The sequence below is a fragment of the Haemaphysalis longicornis genome, unplaced genomic scaffold (assembly GCF_048455015.1).
Source record: "Haemaphysalis longicornis isolate Haplotype H1 unplaced genomic scaffold, Haemaphysalis longicornis Haplotype H1 scaffold_1, whole genome shotgun sequence".
NCBI lineage: Eukaryota > Metazoa > Arthropoda > Arachnida > Ixodida > Ixodidae > Haemaphysalis > Haemaphysalis longicornis.
In genome coordinates, this window is record NW_027526203.1 from 106607700 (window position 1) to 106626915 (window position 19216).

The 19216-nt window shown below is 45.4% G+C and overlaps 1 protein-coding gene across 18 annotated transcripts in view; it reads left to right on the plus strand.

Moving 5' to 3' along the window:
- Sin1 (SAPK-interacting protein 1) overlaps positions 1 to 19216 on the plus strand; it is a 132203-nt gene that overhangs the window by 19096 nt on the left and 93891 nt on the right. For 11 of the 18 annotated variants that reach the window (XM_077706790.1, XM_077706827.1, XM_077706844.1 and 8 more), the window contains one exon: positions 14467 to 14574. The exons of the other annotated variants lie outside the window; for them this stretch is intronic. The gene's annotated coding sequence lies outside the window, so the exon portion shown is untranslated. The remainder of the gene's footprint in view (positions 1 to 14466; positions 14575 to 19216) is intronic. 18 annotated transcript variants of the gene reach the window in all.

The following is a 19216-nucleotide window of genomic DNA, read 5'->3' on the forward strand; positions in this document are numbered from 1 at the left end:
CATAGTATATGCAGCAAGCCTGCCAGTTTTGCATGTGTGAAGCTTGTGAAACATTTTTATGCATGCGTGGTGGTGTGGCCTTAACAACATGTGGCCTTTAAACGCCAACGGCTTCGCTGCTCATTTATTAGTGGATAAATGTCAATCATTTTTTTCTTTTTTCTTTTTTTTCAGCAGACCATGGCAGACGCGTTTTGCCATTGAGTGGCCGCCATTGTTTTTATTATTATTTTTGGTTCAGTTCCATTTCAGGTTCAGCATGCTAAAAAATAACAGTTCACGCTCGGTTTAAGTTCTAGAAAAAAATACCGGTTCTGTGCTGGTTTTCGGTTTGGGTTTTACTCCAGCTCGTGGTTGAAAGTTTTCTTTGAAAATGTTTCATTTGACCTGCGGTTTTGGCCCCACGAGTGAGTGCCTGCAGTGTGCGCTGAATATAGATTTTTCTTTTCATGGAAAAGGCATCATCACTGAGTATTTCACAAATGTACTCCATCAAATGCTAATTCTTTGCACACTAACACTGGTAATCTGAGTGCTTCCTCCACTCGAGCCTGTAGTGGAGGAGATCCTTGAAAGTGATTTCCCTATGCTCAAGCATTCTAGAATCCTCCCCTCAGCCGAGTGGAGGGAGTGGTGGAGGGATCCAGAATACGGTCCTAGTTGTTTCATAGGTACCCTGTGGGGAAAGTTATATGCTTACACCTCCTCTGGTGCTTCATTGTCTCTACTAATAGACTCTTTCACTCCTTGTTTGTTGAGCATATTTTTTTCTTTGCATTTGTCTTCTAGCGTAACACAGAACTTTTCCTGTTTGTGTTCTCATATATTTTAGGCGGGGCTTCCCTAGATGTAGTATTCCAAGCATCTCTCATGGACAAACAGTAAACAGCTCGAACGAGATTGTGTCTTCCTGCCTTCACACCTTTTTTAATGAATTACTATGGTGCCTGTACTTTTGTAGGTGTCCTTCAGCTCTTTGGTATATTTCTGCAACTCCTTGGCTTTCCCAAAACACCCATGAACACCTGAATGTTCGCTTTTTTTAGGGGCGAAGCTCCTCTTGCTCGGGCCCTGTCCCGGCCGTACACGGCACATTGTACACGGTACATTGATGATGATTGTGGCAGGATCCCCCCAGGGATTGGCCAACCAAAGATTGGCCGAAGAGGTCATAACGTTCAACGCATTCGTTGCTACCCAAGAAGGAGGAGAGGAAGAATAGGTTCTCGTTCGTCGCCTGTGAGCTGAAGACACTTGCTCGGGCCCTGTCCCGTCCCTCATTGCTGCCATACACGGCGGAATGATGATGATTGTGGCAGGATCCCCCTAGGGATTGGCCAACCAAAGATTGGCCAAAGAGGTCAAAACGTTCAACGCGTTCGTTGCTACCCAAGAAGGAGGAGAGGAAGAAGAAGAGGTTGTCGTTCGTCGCCTGCGAGCTGAAGACACGTACCGGGGGTACGCGACACAAGACGCTCTGCAGAAGGCGATGGCCAAGGTGGCTAAAATGTCACACACCGAATTAGCCAACTTACCCATGGAGATTCTCATCGTCCCAAACAAGCCCTACATAATCACCACAAACATCAACGTCGTCGACGGGCTTGTCAACGGAGCGGTGGGAAGCTTGACGTGTCGAGTCTTTATATGATGTGCGGGCGAATGTTTCACGGTTTTACCGATAAGCATTTTAGCTTCGCCCCTCTCATCATCATTCACTTCGTGGAGATGGCGGGATTTTTTTTATAACTCGGTCAAGAGTGTAAACCTGGTTTGTCGCTGAACAGCCTTCCGTAAGTCGAATTTGTTTCCTTGATTAACGCAAGAACTAGTGTGTGACTCATTGTTTGCACAACTATGCCATGCGTACAGAAGTTAGGATTTGCTCGAATTGCCATGGCCAGTCCTGCTGTGGGCTTGTTCCATTGTTGTTGAGGGCACCTTCTTTCCTTTGTATGGTACGGTGATTACACGGCCTTTTGTCCAGTGGCAACACCTAACTGTGTCCTTCCTGCGGTCACCTAAGTAGTTACTTGCAAGGAAAGTGCACCCAGTCAGGGTTTTACATGGACCGGCGCAGCACATGAGGCAGCGTCTGACATGCTTTTACACATGTGCCTCTTGTGTGCTGTTGCCAAGTGCCGCAGGGTTTCTTGCGAAATGTGAGAGAAATCTGAAGCTATCAGCTGTGCGAGTTCCCTCAAAGCTGTCCAGACTGTCTTGACAATTGTGGGAAGAGGGGAGATTTGTATACGCTTCGTAATTGGCACGGCTTAGAACGTTTTTAATGGTGGTGGATATGCACTGGGGAAGCTGCACTGCTGGCAAAAGCATTTGTTTAGCTATATCTGTGAAAAATAAAAAACACAGTGTGCAAATACAGCAGTGAATTTAAAAGTACTCTAGTTTTGAGGTTTTCACCTGGGCTATGAGGCATGCCACAGTGGAGGGCTACAAATTAATTTATGCCACCTGCTGGGGATCCCACTGGGGATCTCACTTGGGTGTATGGCTGGGCATCAATTAAAAATTTAATCCAATTAATCGGCAGGCTTTAATCGGTTAATTGATTGAATAATCGGTTTCGTTAATTCAAGAGGAAAAATGATAAAAATATTATTTTTGTTGGAACTCCTTTCCCCTCTGCGCTGTAGCAGATGACGCTGCATCATCATCAGTTTCATGTGACAACGAAGTGGTGGCACGCGCTCGCGCTGCACCCGCAGCAAGTTCGATTAAAACGCTCATCCTAACACGACGTGTACTCTCACGACGGCTTAGCAGCCGGAGGAACTTGAGGTCCACTACATGGTGCCGGAAACCCGCGATCTCACGACAAGGCCTGCATCATCGACGTCCGGAGCCACGCAAGCCCTTTAAACCGACGCGGCGCCGGCGACCTTGGGCCAGCATCCCCGGCCGCCAGCTGACTGCCACGGAACGGCTTCTCCGACGTCGCAACTGGACGGTGTGTTAACCGAAGCGGAGGAAGCACTGCGAAGGGAGCCAGGACGTTCGGCATCCAAGGTGAGCGTATTGCGCGAAAGAGTCGAAGCCCTTTACCAGCAGATAAAGAAACAGGACGACCTTATATTTGACAAGATGCCAGACAGCTTGCTCGAGAGCGAGACGTCGGACGCAGGCAAATATGGGGAAAAAGTCGTGAACACGGCAGCGGCCCTGCACTTCAGGTTGCAAGACGCTCTCGCATCTAGACCCATACGGCAGCCAAGTTATCAGACTCCGATCCGCAACAAGGCTAAGTTAACTCAGCTGGACCTCGTAAAGTTCAACGGAAACAGGAAAATCTGGCAGCGCTTTTGGATGCAGTTCGCGTCAGCTGTGCATAATAACGATGACCCGAGCACTGCATGCAGAAAAATTTAACTATTTGAACAACATTTTAAGAAAGCGCTTCGGTGATGAAAGGCTCGTCGTACAAGATTCCCTCAGAAGCCTTCTCGACTTGAGACCAGTTTCGTCGTCATCGAACGTACATCAACTTCGCCAGCTATTTGACGAGGTCCAAGCACACGTGAGAAGTTTGAAGGCACTTGGCACTAGTCCCGCCAATTACTGCCTAATGCTACAAGAGATCCTTCTCAGACTATTGCCATGTGACTTGGTTCTGAAGTTTCACGAGCGCTTCAGCTTACCGACGCCTTCAACAACGGCATCCACCTCAACTCAAGTAATAAGGGCCCAACAGAACCAGACGGCACAGCCTGAACAAGAGCTTCAGCAGCTTCTCCAGTTCATTGACCATCAAGTTCAGTGTCGAGAAGCTGTGGAGCACCATACAGGAGTAAAGACCTCAGACGGCGCTCCAGACGGAGCACTCCAGGTGCTCCAGATGGCGCTCCAGGCGCCCCAGACGGCCCTGAGACGGACCCCAGAAGAGGCACCTAGAAAGCAGCTACACTGTGACATACATAGCCTGTCGGTTCTACACCCTTCAGCAAACAACACCATCGGTGCCTGTTCTGCCAGTCCACAAAGCATTGTTCAGAGGTCTGCGACTTCGATGAATGGAACATCACGCGAAAAAAAAACAGCTGCTCACCAAGGAAGGTCGATGCTCCCGATGTCTGAAGAAAGACCACTTGTCCAAGGATTGCCGAGGTCGACTGCGCTGCCGCAAGTGTGCTCGAAAGCATGCAACCATCATGTGCACGGCAGACGCCCCCAGCAGCAGCAACGTGGCTTCCACTGGACCCACTGTCCTCCTCCTAGCTTTGACCGCAGCAGCAGCAGCAGGCTCCGCATCCTCGGGACGCCACCGGATTCTTTTCGGCGGCGAAAGCTAAGAGGCGTCCAAGAAATTGAGATGCGAGTTTTTAGAAGAGGAAACCTTGACTGCAGTTGCCTTCCGAAGTCCAAAGGAGACAAAAACCTTCCAAAAAGTACGTCTGTTTATAGATAGCGGAAAGACAGAGAGGCCCGTACAGATTGAGGCGCTCGAAATCGACACAATATGCAACGACCACGTTCGCGTACCGGTCGACCAAGTCATCACAATGATCAGCACTTGGACACGCAGGCCCTTAGAGCACAACGAATCGGCAAAAGCAAAATATCGATCCTGATTGGGGCGGACCATTACTGGGAACTTGGTAACAGGCAACGTTAGAGCAGTGACGCCGACGCTTAAAGCAGTGGAAACATTGCTGGGCTGGACTGTTCAAGGCCTGCTGCCATTAGGAGAAAATGCCATGCACTGTGCCAACGCTATCGTGCTTCGAATGTGCGTGGAAGCCAATTAGGAATCAAAAACTCTGAACCGCTGCTCAGACTTTGGAAACATCGTAAAATGCAACGACGAACAAATCTCGGACACCGAACTGGTGGTGACACACTTTAAAGAAAAATTCGAACCAACGAACGAGCGACAAGAGGTTTCCACGTGGAAACCAAGCCTTGACCTAGGGGATAGCCTTGCTGTTTCGACAGTACACGACCCCAGCTCAACGAAAAGACTACGAAAATGTGCCAGTCTTGTGTGAAGGTATGACGCAACGACTGGAGCACACCTGGAAAAAGGAACCAAGGAAGAAGCGGACACCTCCCACTATCCAGCACGCTTACGCACAGGTCCTCCATGGAGGAGTACGACACATCCTGGCCAAAGTTAGCAAGAGGTGTGGGATACCACTCGCCGACAATTATTAAAAAAGACACGACATTCGACGATGCTTCGTCGGCCGAAGTTTTCAGTCAAGCCATGTTCATTCAAGCAAGAAATCCACCCACCCTCAATGACCATTCAAATGTAGCACACCGGCTGTCGGCGGGGGAGAGTGTTGGAACTTCTTCCTTCTCTGCGCTGTAGCAGACGATGCTGCATCATCAGTTTCACGTGACAATGAAGCGGTGGCACGTGCTCGCGCTGCACCCGCAGCGAGTTCGATTAAAACGCTCATGCTCACTAGACGTGTGCTGTCTTACGACGGCTTGGCAGCCGGAGGACCTCGAGGTCCACTACAATTTTAGTAATAATAATGAACAATATCAATGTGCTCCTCAGCCTGTTCACAGCTTGTTGTAGTGGTTCCAGGGGAAGGAAAAGCAAAGGAAATGCACGGGGGCCTTTATCGAGCTCGCCAGGGAGCTCACTTGCATACAACCCAGTGCAGGGGAGTGCAAATGGAGGGGGAATGAAAGGTTAGAGCAGAATGTTAAAGAGATAGGGATGGAAGTGTAAAAGGTGAGACTGTCAGGCTAACACATCACGGACATCCCAGGCGAGTTGAGGATATCATCATCATCATGGCGCTGATGCATGCTCCCGGGGATGCTTATCAGCAGGACGCTTATCACTCTGGCTATTTCTAGAATCAGGAACATTGCCACGTGCCGTAATTGCAGGGGGTGCTGATTCATTGTGGTTTACGTACGCCATAGTTAGTTTATATAATGGCAAAACGGTGGGAGTGCCCGCTCACTGTTTTTTATGCCATTTATAGTATTAGGAGTAGCCATTTTCCCGTCTGTCTTGGCTATCAGCTTGCGGTTTTAATCCCGATCGTCTGTGAGCACACGCATCATTTTTTGTGGTCAAGTAAGGCGGGTTATTTGAACACGAATGGGATTTCGGCACGCTTGCACACAATTTAAACATGGCACCCTTGTTTCACTTCGCTCACGTGGCTTCAACCGATTAACTGATTTAAAAATTATCATGATTAAAGCATTCATCAATTAATCACTAGGTTAATTGATCAATCATCCACCCCTATTTAGGTGTTTTTGTTTTTTGCCTTCATCAGAAAAACAGCCACAGCGGCTGGATTTGTACTCAAGTCTTTGGGCTTAGCAGTACAGTATAGCCCACTTATAGCGAACCCGGTTTTAACGATATAGCGGCTATAACGAACAAATCTTCGTCTCCCGTTACCATTGGTATACATAGATTTTCTGTCCAGATATAACAAAAAGCGGATATAACGAAGGGATTTCGGTTTCCCGTTGTGTTCGTTATAAGCGGGCTCGCCTGTATAACGTCTTAGCCACTGAGCTACCACAGCAGGTTGCAGCAATTAATGTGGGTTATTTTTTAATTAAAAGAGCAGGGCTACATGAGCATTTTTGTTTCTGTGATTCTTCCGGGCCAAGCTGACTGTTAATAAAAGCCTTAGCATTCACAAAAACCCCAAAAAGGCATTTTATTTTGTGCATAATGTCTAAGTGAAAAATTCTGTTAGGAACTGTCTTAAAGCATTTTTGCCGTTTCTTGTTTTGGGGAAGCACTTGTATTTTGCACTGGATGCTCAACAACTTTCACCTGGCTTCAGCAAAACATCACCTGTTTGTCAGAGAAAGCACATTTTTGTCCCTATTCTGCCCATGCGAAAGACTGGTAAGCAGATGAGTTGCAAAGTTTTAGTATAACTCGACGGGGGGGGGGGCTCAGTTTTCTCGAAAGGAGGATATTGTCCATTGAATTTTTTACAGCATGGCCTGTGTGAGGCATAGTTCCTGGGTTTTATGGGTGTGTTGATGCGCATGTGGAAAATGACTGAATTCAGCTTTTATTTGCCCTTCCGGGGGCTCAGAGGAGATGTTCTACTGGTTCGTATTATTTGTTTATTTATTTAGACGTACTACCACTCCCGTCAGGCATTTTTGCAAGAAGGGAAAGCAACAGTAACTTCCAAATGTTTGTTCGAATGAGCATGTGTTTGTGGTAGCCTATCTTGTAACCTGCCAAGTTTTATTTATTCAAGTTGAATAAGTAACCATTAGTCTTAAAACAGGAGGATTTGGCCATTTGCTAATATAGACTTGATGAGTGGTTGGGGTAAAAATATAGGGCGTAAAGTTATGTCACCCTTAGCTGACACCGTAGTCCTGGGAAACTGCTGCAACTTGTGTTTTCATATTTTTATCCCTTCAAAGGGCCTCATGCAAGTGGTAATATATCTGGTACTTCTATGCATTCTCTTATACAGATTATACCAAATTATTATATGCAGATTATTATATACAGGTTATACAGATTATTAAAACTGCGCCTGTCTTTGTGTACCTCTCTCTGCGTAGCGTCTTCCTCAGCGCAGTTTACCCCTTCTGAGAAAATGCACCAACTCGCCCAACAACAAGTCCTTCTAATATACCATGTGAGACTGTTAAGGCAGGTTTTTAATCAAACAGGTTTATAACCATGTCTAATTCATTACTAGTGATAAGTACAAATTTTAAATAGCCAATGCAATGCCGTAGCTGCTTCAGGAACTATTTGGGATACGAATTTCCTAGGATAAGTTACACTGTGTTTCTCTAGTACAATAAACCCTACGAAGCTTTATTGCAATAATTAACAAAGGAGTGGTAAAGCGTAGCTTGGGAAAAAAAATTAATTAGCTCACACCTATTTGGTCACGATCATAACTGCAACGGCATCTTGATCGTCTTAGTGGCAGTCAACATCCGTCCAAAGTTGTTGACACCACCGGTGGCACTCTCCGTCTTCCTTCCGGTCTCGTGTGGCATCACTCGAAATTGCAGTCATCTCATCCATTCATTGCTGCATGTTCTACGAAGCAGAATTTGTGGGACTTGTGTGCGAGCCCACGTTGCAGTAAAAGAGGCCGGCTGCACTGCGCTCTTCACATACGAGGCCACAGCTCTCACCGCTGTCACTTCCTTGTTCAGTGAAGCAAAGAGGCTATGAATTTTTAAAGCTTGGTGCGTTTGTGTATGCATGTATGTGTGTGTATGCTTTTAACGCGCTGTCTAATGTACCACAGCAGGTGGTGCAGGGCTGATGAAAGCAATGTGCAAAAAACAGCTGGAATATTTAATGGCTTTACAGAAGAAACAGTATGGTTTTCTCTTGCACCTCTGGGTTTCTGTGCCTAAGCCACCTTTGTGAAAATGCATTTTTAACTGGTGTCAATGTAATCGCAGCCATTGGTTGCGTGGCGTGGACCTCCTGTGAGTAGATTGTGCCTGGCCTAGTGAGAGAAGGCTTTTCACTCACTCGTCTCCTTTGCAGAGCCTCCGTGTCTTGCCTCAAGGGGTTGTTTGTCGCACATGTTTGTGACCGTGCTGTGTGAGATTCTTCAAGGACATCTTTTCTTGAGCTGTTGCGAAGGGGTCGCCCACCGAATGAATGCCCAGCCATGCCAGTGCGGCATGCGTGATTCATTTGGAGCCCCTCACTGTGGCGTGCCTCGTGGTCCCCTTGGCCCATCTTTTTGTGCATCTGCTCGTGATGCTGCCCACCTCGGGACGGGTGTTCTGTGACCAGTGGTTCTCAACGATAAGTGCGCCGGGGACCCCTGTTGAGCGTGCAAAAGGAATGGAGGACCCCGTGATTAACTAAATTATTCTACGTTATTTTGTCAACAATTTTCGCACGCAGATAAAATCACCCATCTGCCTTTTGTGGCTGGCATGTAGGCTGATGCGTGTCATATTATCCGGTGATAATATGACACTGCATGTAAGAGTCCCCTAAATACTTATACACTGCCTTCTGAGTGTGTGGCATTTTTGCATACCCAGCGTGTTGTGCAAAACGCGAATGTTGAAAGGTGTGCTACGCGAAGAAAGGTAAACGCACATGTAATTACATTTTTGCATCATTGGTAAAAACGTTTGGCCAAACCCAGAAATGAATCGGACCCCGATTTGAGAACCACTGCTGTGAACTATCCTACATTCTGAGTATTCGCAGTTCCTCTTTTTTCTCCTTCCTTCTCTCACTATATATATATATATATATATATATATATATATATATATATATATATATATATATATATATATATATATATATATATATATATATATATATATATATATATATATATATATATATATATATATATATATATAGAGGAATAGGCTGTGCAAATTTTAGGGGGACTGGCATTGGAGACCCATTGTTGTGAAAAAAGAACCCCCGGAGGTACTCGGTGGAATTTAATGTGAAAGGGCTTTAAAAATAGGCAAGATGAACGGAGAGGTGGTTGGAGTTGCAGCACTTTTTACAATGATTCAAACATACCCATAGAACTATGAAAGGTACTATGCAATGCTGTTATTATTATTATTATTTTTTTTTAGTTCTGTGACTATCCTCAAAACGAGCTAGGCAAGAGGTGGCATGTTGAAAGTTACTTTTTAAAAGTGCAACTTTCCCATTGACATCGGTACCTTACATGAATAATTAAAGAAAAACAGTAAATTAGTCTTGCATAAATAAACTACATTAAAGAAATTCAAAAATACTTCAAAAATAAAATTTCATATATGGCATGTGGTTACCAGAGATGTGGGCTCATAAAGTAGGGCACTTCAATACTATAATGTTCCACGTCATATTCTGTGCCTGCTGCCAAGGCTGAAATATGATAGGAAGCACCGATGTGTATATACAGTGTAACTATACGTGCATGTATACATATACAATATACTCTGGGTACTTCACAGCCAGTCTCTGGATCTCCCTGAGGCAGGAAGCTATACATGAGAGAAACAAACAACAGCCCTTGCTGAGTCCAGGAGTGGTTGCCAGACTTCCTCTGGCATGACCGCAGACTTTGAAGCGAGCAAAGTGCACACCTGCTATGGCTTCCGATGCTTTTCTCATTCTGGTTGTGAATCCACTTGCTGTATCTATTTAGCACCAGTGTAATGGTTGTAATGGTTGGTCACTTGCTAGACTATTTGTGGCCAGTACGTCACTTGGCTTCTTTTGCTGTGTCAGCATGCTTAGTGCAGCCAAAGATCCCTGCATTGCTCAGGCTTGCCGCGTGAGAGCAGCACAGGGTGTAGCTGATATCTGAGAGCAATCGCACTGGCACTGAATAAATATAACTCGCACGCGTCAGTCAAGGTTCTCTGTGTTAAAAGCCGCCACAGTTTGCCTCAGTGATTACCTGCACACAACTACAGTCCTTGGTGAGGTTCTGATTCATAGTTTGCCATGGCATCCACAGTGTCGGCCTTCATGCGGCATCATCAGGCCCTTTCAATGATGCCCCATGTTGAGTAGTTGAGTAGGTTGGAGTCTCGGACATTTGGGACGTGGCCATGAACATTTTCAGCCAGCTCCTCATGTGTGACGGCCTGCAGGAGGGGAGGGAGCCATGGCCCAGGTGCCATCCTGAGTGATTGAAGCTGAATTGCTTTGTAGTGACCTTTATCTCGCCTACTGAAGTCATCACCAATGTGTTAGATTTGATCGTCTAAGGCAACCCTCCTGATGCCATTGAGGGGTGGGGCTTACGAAGCGGTTCTGATGCACCTTAGTGTGTGCTGCATGCATGCTGCAGCATTGCCAAAGGTTTAACCACAACTATTTGTGAGGTCGTCTCTTAGGGACGCTTTTTCATTTGGGCCATTGTGGGGACACCACCTTTTTCTTGCCACTGTAGGCAAATGATCTTGCATCATTTGAAAAGATACCAGTCTCTGCATAGCTGTTGTTGGTGGGAAGTTTCGCGAGTATACTATGCTGTAAATCATTCTATAGAGCGCTGTAGTAGGCATCTAGACATTTATTACTGCAACCAGATCTGTTCTCAAATATAGGCAGTACCCTTTGTTTTGACTGAAATCCCAGTATCTCCACATATTTGCCCTTCCCAGTGAACCCAATTTCTCCCCTACAATTTATGCACATTTATTTGTGGTTACGAAATGGGCTGCAACTTGAAGTGAAATGTTTCTAGCAAAGGAAAAACACAAAGGACGCGAAGCTTAGCAGCAGTTCCTAAGCAAGTGTAAATGTTGAACAGTAAGAGGTCATTTTATCGTTAAAAAAATTTCATTTACATCAGTCAGAGCCTGCAAAAACCTACCTGAAAGTGGGCTTTCCTGTGCACGCTTCACTGCATCACTGCAGGCATCGCGGTGTTGTCCTAGATGCCATCGCAGGCACCAGAAGAAAGCATATGCCAGGCACTGATGCTACTTGTTATTACGAATTGAAGTGACACTTAGTTGGGGTATAGTGCCAATGACTTGTGCAAAAGGTAGTGATTAGGCACGTCCAATAATCTCAAGTTTGTGCTGTTGCCAGATCTTTGGCTTACATTACCTGCATAAAAATTTTTACATCTAAAAAAATAGTAATGCGGCTACAAATTTTTTAAAAAGGAAAATAAAACCCAGTTTTAGGAAAAGCATTTCTAAAACTCTGATCTCTCCCATGTTTGGAACATTGAAAATAGCGCGCAATTTTTTCCCCCTAAATTTGCAAATACTATAGTAAAAATGTAAACAAAGCACTCTCTCTCTCTGTGTGTGCGTGTGTGTGTCTATATAGATAATCTGCCTCATGGTTGGATCCAGGGTCACTAGTTGTCCTAATTAAATATATTCGCTTACCACTTCCACTGCCTCGCCACCTATCTCAAACCGCTGTGCTTTCCCGAGGCTATTGAGTGTTACTGTAGTTTTCTGCACATTAATTTTCAGGCCCACGATTCTACTCTGCTTGCTTGTCCAGTGCGGTAATAATGCTTTGCAATATATATATGTATATATATATAGTTAAGAGAAAAGGTTCCTGGCTATAAGGTTAACTGTGCAATAGAGAAGTCACATTGAAAAACATAACAATATTTATTCTAACATTTCGACCGGGGGCCGGCCCCCGGTTGAAACGTTAGAATAAATATTATGTTTTTCAATGTGGCTTCTCTATCGTATATATATATATATATATATATGTATATATATATATATATATATATATATATATATATATATATATATATATATATATATATATATATATATATATATATATATATCGTATTTATTTGATTCTAACGCGCACCCGATTTTCCTGGCAAAAAAAGAAACAAACTTGCACCTCCGATTGTAACGCGCACGGGACTTTGTGACCCAGACAAACGAATGCGAGAGAAACCGGCGATTTATTTCCCGAAGTAATCTCACTTATCTCACTCCTCGTCGCTCTCCGCTGACCACAACCTCTCGGCCTCGGTGCCTTCAAGCGCGATCGCGATGCCACACTTCTGAACGAACATTCAACCATGGTCGATGGGATCGTGGCCCACGCCTCGCACGCCCATCCCGAGAGCTTCTCCAGAGGTGCACGCTTCAGCCGACCGCTCGTTTTGAACGCGTGGGAGCCGCTGCTGCCACTGCTGTTATCAAGGGCGCAAGTGAAACGATTTTACGATTTGTGTGAACGCCGATAGAAAAGCCTAGGCGCCTAGGCTTGCTGCGTCCGAAAAATCGTTGCTAAAAGCTTTGGCGCCATCTTGAGATGGTGATGTCGATGGGTGGGACGAAATTTACGCTGTTTCGGCAGTTTCGGTTTTGTATCCGATTCTAACGCGCATGCGATTTTTCGGCCTATTTTTTCGGGAAAAAAGTGCGCGTTAGAATCGGGTAAATACGGTATATATATATATATATATATATATATATATATATATATATATATATATATATATATATATAATGCTATTCACAGCATGTTTAGAACAAGTATTCAGAACGTTGAATTGGGAACAGGTGGGAGTAAGGGTTAATGTAGAATATGTAATCTCAGATTTGCTGATGACGCTGCCTTGCTAAGTAACTCGGGGGATGAATTGCAAAGCATGCTTTCTGCACAGGACAAACAGAGTAGAACCGTGGGCCTGAAAATTAATATGCAAAAAACCAAAGTAATTATCAATAACCTCGGCACAGCACAGCGGTTTGAGATGGGTGACGAGGCAGTGGAAGTGGTACACGAATATATCTACTTAGGCCAAGTTGTGACCCCCGGATCCCAACCATGAGGCAGAGATAATTAGAAGGATAAGAATGGGGTGGAGTGCATACGGTAGACATTCTCAGATAATGAATGGCAGCCTACCATTGTCCCTGAAGAAGAAAGTGTATGGCAGCTGCATCTTACCGGTACTCACCTACAGGGCAGAAACTTTGAGGCTCACTAAGAGGGTTCAACTTAAATTGAGAACGACTCAGCGGGCAATGAGCGGAAGATGATAGGCGTAACATTAAGGGACAAAAAGAGAGCGGAGTGGGTCTGGGAACAAACGCGCGTCAAGGACATATTAGTAGAAATTAAGAAGAAGAAATGGACGTGGGCAGGGCATGTAATGCGAAGGCAAGATAACCGTTGGTCATTAAGGGTAACAGAGTGGATCCCTAGAGAAGGCAAGCGTTGCAGGGGGCGGCAGAAAGTTAGATGGGCAGATGAGATCAAGAAGTTGCATCGGGGATAAATTGGTCGCAGTTAGCACAGGACCAGGGTAATTGGAGATTAATGGGAGAGGCCTTTACCCTGCAGTGGGCGTAGATAGGCTGGTGGTGGTGATGATGATGATGATGTATATATATATATATATATATTATATGCTGCCGTGACTTGATGCTATTGTCACTGATTTCTAATTGAAGATCTTTAATGAAAGTTGGGAAGCAATAAAGCGTTCTGAGGTGGTTCTTTGATAAAAGGAGTTCCAAGCAATGTTCTTTTACATTTTGGTGGAGTGTAAGGGGGGCTGATGTAGTATGGTAATGCGCTTGCATATTGTAAACAGAGGATAAAATGAGTGAGCATATGGGAGGCAGTTAGAAAATCTTGACTAGGAAGCAGCAGTAGGCATCGAACAGTGAGCATCACAGGAAGTTGCAACGGGACATTTGCAAAAGCCCCTTCGTTGCATGTACTCCTTGTACGTGGCCCCATGGCAGTATGCCAGTGTACTTTCACTGCCGTGGTCAAGAGCTGGTTACGAATTGCTAGACCTGTGTTGAATGGCAAATCCTGCTAACGACTGTGGATAAGACTGTTGCTAGCTGGGTTTGATTAAGTGGGCCCACACAGAATGATGGCTGTCAAAATTGAACAGGTATGCACAGGCATTTAGTGTCAGGATTTACTGAAGGTATAAAGAATTTAGAGTAATCTGCATCAAAAAGTCCTCTGTGGCAACGTGCATTGCACTTATTTTCTGTTCTTTGCAGAATACTGTGTTGGTTCCTTTCATGCTGGGGACCACAGCAAGCTCAATCCAAAATGGTTAGAAGAAATTGACAGCAATGGCGACCTCATCTAAATTTGGTGTACTAAAGGTGGGCACGAAAAACCGTTTCGTATTTAATGCATTGCTCTCTAACGTTGTGGCATCAGTGATGTTTTGGTCTCACTGACGTCATGTTAGCATGTTGTAAATCGTTGTGGGCAAGCATCACGCCAAAGCTTGTTTGTGGGTGGGCAAGTGACTCCGTGCAGCCTCAAAAGAGGTGGACAGCAAAAACAAGAGACTGCAAGTAATGCCCAGTCCGATTTTCCTGGCCCGTTTTTTGTGTGCGGAAGGTGTACGGCAGTGAGAGCACCACGAGGAGTTCTGCCACAACTACAGAACTCCTGTTAAGTAAGCACAGCGTGTTCTCACAAACATCGACAGGAGCAGTCTTTTGTGCCAAAGACGGTGGTGTATGGAGTAAAATGTGCTGCTGGTAGGGCCTGTTTTCTCGGGTAGGTTGTACTGCAAGAGCTGCTTGCGTCTTCTACTATTGATGTTTCCCAACTACAAGCTGCGACAACATTGAAAAAAAAAATAAGATAATTTTGGTGAACTTGGCATTAAATTAGATCTGCCAAAATAAGTCTGGGTTCCAGTCGGTGCCACTCACACCATCTGTTTGACTTGCCTGTACTATCCATCTGGCATGGCATTGCACTTGTTTCGTAGTGCAGCTCACAGTGCTCAAACTTTACCATCTAACTTGCTGGCCATGGAGGCAGAGATGGAAGTAGTTTGATAAGTAGTTTCAATAAGTAGTTCACACTTTAGCGAGAGGAAACGCAGGCTTTGTGCAAAACCAGGTGAGAAGGGCCTGGTGTGGTGCAGGCGCTAATTGAATGGCTGCATGAAGTGCCCGCGAGGTTGAGCAATCCTGCAGAGAAATGATGTAAGTGGAGGCTCGTGCTTGCTTTGAAGATATGCTTGCATTACAAGTTTTAGACGAAGTTCAGGTGCATATAAATGCAGTTGCGAGGCATTCTTAGCCCTTAATAGCACACATTTAGTGTTTTTAACCCATTAATCAAATGCAAGAAAGGATTAGAGATGCAAAATGATCTGCAGTGAGTACAGGCGGAATTATCTGCAGCAGTTGAGTGCAAACGCAGGCACCACTTAGGGCATATGAGTGGGCTGGCTAGTGTTAGCTTTGCATAACAGCTTCTTGAGCTTGGCATGTGGCCGGGGCCTGTTAAGTGAAACGGTGAACAGAAGCTGTTTGTGTGTGTGTTCCTTTAGAGTGCAGCTCTTAAAGGGGCCATGCAGAAAAAAGACAAGTTTAATTCGTTCGAAAGATTAACTCATTAGAATAATACTGACACCACTTTTAATGTAAACTTCGCTCAAAAAAGCTATATAATTAGGGAAAAAAGGGAATGGCTATGCGACCCACTAGCTCATTTCCCGCAAAAGAACCTATGATGTCATAAGCCTTGCTGTGCTGAGGCCGCCAAAAGCAAACGCAAATTAGACAGGGCTTACTAGCTCGCCGAACGAGCTATTTGCGCTTAAATGTAATACATATTCATTTTACAGCAATAAGAATGGTGAGGTGAACAATGAAAGTTACGAAAATATACATAAACATAGAAGCACCGATGCGTACTGCTGTTGGTACTGCACGCACTATGCTTGTTTAAGCTGCATAGCACTGCGGCGCTTTGGGGTTGTCTCAGGCGACACTGGCTGATTGGTGTAAGCGACGGTGTCTCACACGACTATATTTGCCAAGTGAACGCCGTGTTTCTCGAAACGATTATTTTCTACCTGAACAAAAACAAGCAAGGTACAAATATGGTCAAAAACAAAGCAAAGGCAGAAAACGGCCCTTCGCAGTATTGTGGCGCCATCTAGGTTGACTAAAGGTGAATGAGGCTTTGCAATCGGCTGGAGAGCGCTTCTTGTGATGCCACTGTAGGTGTTGCTAAAACACGCGATTTGGCAGTGGGGGGTTGGTGCCCCCCACTGGGCGGGTGCCCTAACAGCAGCACCGGCGCTCGTGAAATAGGCATTTATTCCTCCTGGGGGCACTATAAAATGGGAAATCTTTCGAATAAAACAAGCCTGTATTTTGCCTGCATAGCCCCTGTAAGCAGCCATTCCTGCAGTTGAGGGGCGCCTGTCGGCGTAACCAAGCAAACGTGGGGCCGGACACAGAAGATTAAAGCGAGAGAACGTGGAGCTCAGCGGAGAATGAGTGATGGTAAGGGAGCGCGAGGAGGAAAGCAGAGGAAGGTATGGCAGAAGCATGAGGAGGAAAGAGGAGAAGGAGAATATGGCGGGAGAGTTCAGGGCACAGCTCTGAGGCGGCCGTTCATGCTTTGAACGGTGCTGGCTTTGTCAGGAAGGTATGGGTGAATGCGTCTACTGATGCCACAATTGTAAACGCTCTGCTGTATGAGCAGATGTCTGTCTGCAGCGGCTAAGAGATGGTGCCACAGTGGTCTGTAACTGTACACTCATGCATGTCTCTTCCAAATTCTTCCTTGAATCAAAGCAGCTAAACAGTTGGGCCCAAATTTAGCACAAGGGAGTATTGTAGTTGTTCTTTCTGTCTGTGTTATTTTTTCCTACATTTTGTGTACTGGCATGATGGGTCTGGTTCCTCTGTCTTGATGGTTTCGCCTCCAAGGCTCCAATGTCTGGTTCCTCTGCATGCTGAGGCAGAGAAATTCCAAGTGAAGGATGTGACATTATCTGGCCACTAACTTGTGACGCTTTTCAGCATAATCGCTTTGCTTTAAGTGTCAATGCAGAGCAGCAAGGGAACAAGCAGTCATCGCAGGTGTTTCTCATGTGTGCTGTACCGCCGGGAAAAAAATTTGGAATGTTGCCACACTCTCTCAAAACAAACTGTTCTCCGCAAGTATACGTTAAAGGATAGGCCGGTAAGCAAGAGGGAAATTAATAAGGGTGAATGGGACAGAAAGGGTAACAAAGTGGAGGCAGAGCAGGATTAGATACATGATGCCCGCAATGGCCCTCTTGGCTATGCACCATACCTCAGTGCACACAGAGCCAATCATCTGTATGGCTGAGCGAAAAGAACAGAACGCCGCAGTTTCTGCGTGGTACACGGTGTGTCACTGTGTCATTTGGAGTGGTGCAAACTGGTGCGTGGCAGATTCCTCCCCGCTTGTGTGCTTTTCATCGGGCAAAACTTTAGCATGACTTTTCCTTTGCACATTTGGATTCACCATGACCTAAAAACGTTACTTAGAAACCTGGCAAGCACAAAAGAAGATCCCTGGACAGTGCTATTTCCCCTGCTCTTGTCTACACTTTTGTCCGCACATTTGATGTTTCCTAATGCCTGTGATTCCAAATCAGCATCTGTGGACCATCTCGCAAAGGCAAAGGCAGTTTTGGGTTCCAGCAAAGCTACTCGCTTCCAATTTTTTGGCCCTGCCCATCCATTTGTCCCTTGTCTTATCAGGAATGCTTGATGAGAGGAGGAGGGGGGACCTTAATGGGCATTCCAGAGGCTTGAGGAGGGGCGCATGTGGGAACAATGTGCAGGGTGAGGTGAGGTGGCTGGAATAGAGAGCATGGGGTGGTAAAAGGTGTGTGTGTAGGAAGTGGGGTGAACGTGACATGGCTGAAGTGAACATTGTGTATGCCGACTATTGTATGACCAGTCCAGAGTAACATGTCCCAGGTTGCTGTTTTTGGAGGTCACGATGTGAGCAACTCTATGATGCATAGCATCTCCTTTGTCTCTTCCATATTCGATGCCTTTGATTTGGGTTCAGACTATGGAAATGCTGGGGTGGGAGCCAATCTGTAGCGAAAGCTGTTGTGCATTGAGTTTTGTATCCCCTCCCCTAGGACTTATCGTAATGCTCTATTGCTTCGGTGCTGAGCGATCCCTTTCTGGACCACCTGGACTCGTTGCTGGCTGATAAATTGAGGCTCACAAACATCACGGAAGTGTATAGATTTGTTGACTATTTTTTGGTTGTGCTTTGGATGGCTGACTCTTGCTGCACACAGGATGTTTTGGCAACACTTACTCTGTTCCAGCTGTGTTTGAACTAACCCATGAAATGCCTGAAGGAAAAAAAAATTTCAAAATTTTAATACACCAGCCTTACATTTTCAGACAACCATGTTTGTTGGAATTACACCCCCTAAAGCCAGAAGGCCCTGTTTTCATATAAATCTTTGCTCACTAAGTTGGGAAAACGATCCGTAGCCACGATGTGCTTGACGAATGCCTCGAATAAGTGTTTCCTCTGCATGCAGTGCACCGTAGAAGCTTAGACACTGTGATTATTTCAAGCACCTCATTGTGGCCGTCTGTGAGGTTGTGCAGAGAAGAAAAAGGGAGTTGGGGTCAGTCAAATATACTGGAAAGCAAAGAGCAGTGCACGACAGTGGTTGTATTTTGTCTGCACAGTGTGGCTGATAAGTTAAAGCAAACAGGGCAGAAGGCTCGAGAATGGGTGGTCGTCTCTGCTTAACTGAAACTTGCATGTCTTTACAAATACAAATGCCCAGGCAAAATCGAAAAAATCCTGGGCTATCTCCACTAGCGTGGAACCTGGGGAGGGGCAAAGCATGTAGTGTATAAGTGTATCCATGTGGTGTATAAGTGTATAAGCATGTAGTGTATATAAGTGTATCCTTGACGCCTTGGCGTTTTTGCCAACGGAGATGAAACTGTTGGGGGGTAGAAGCATACAGCT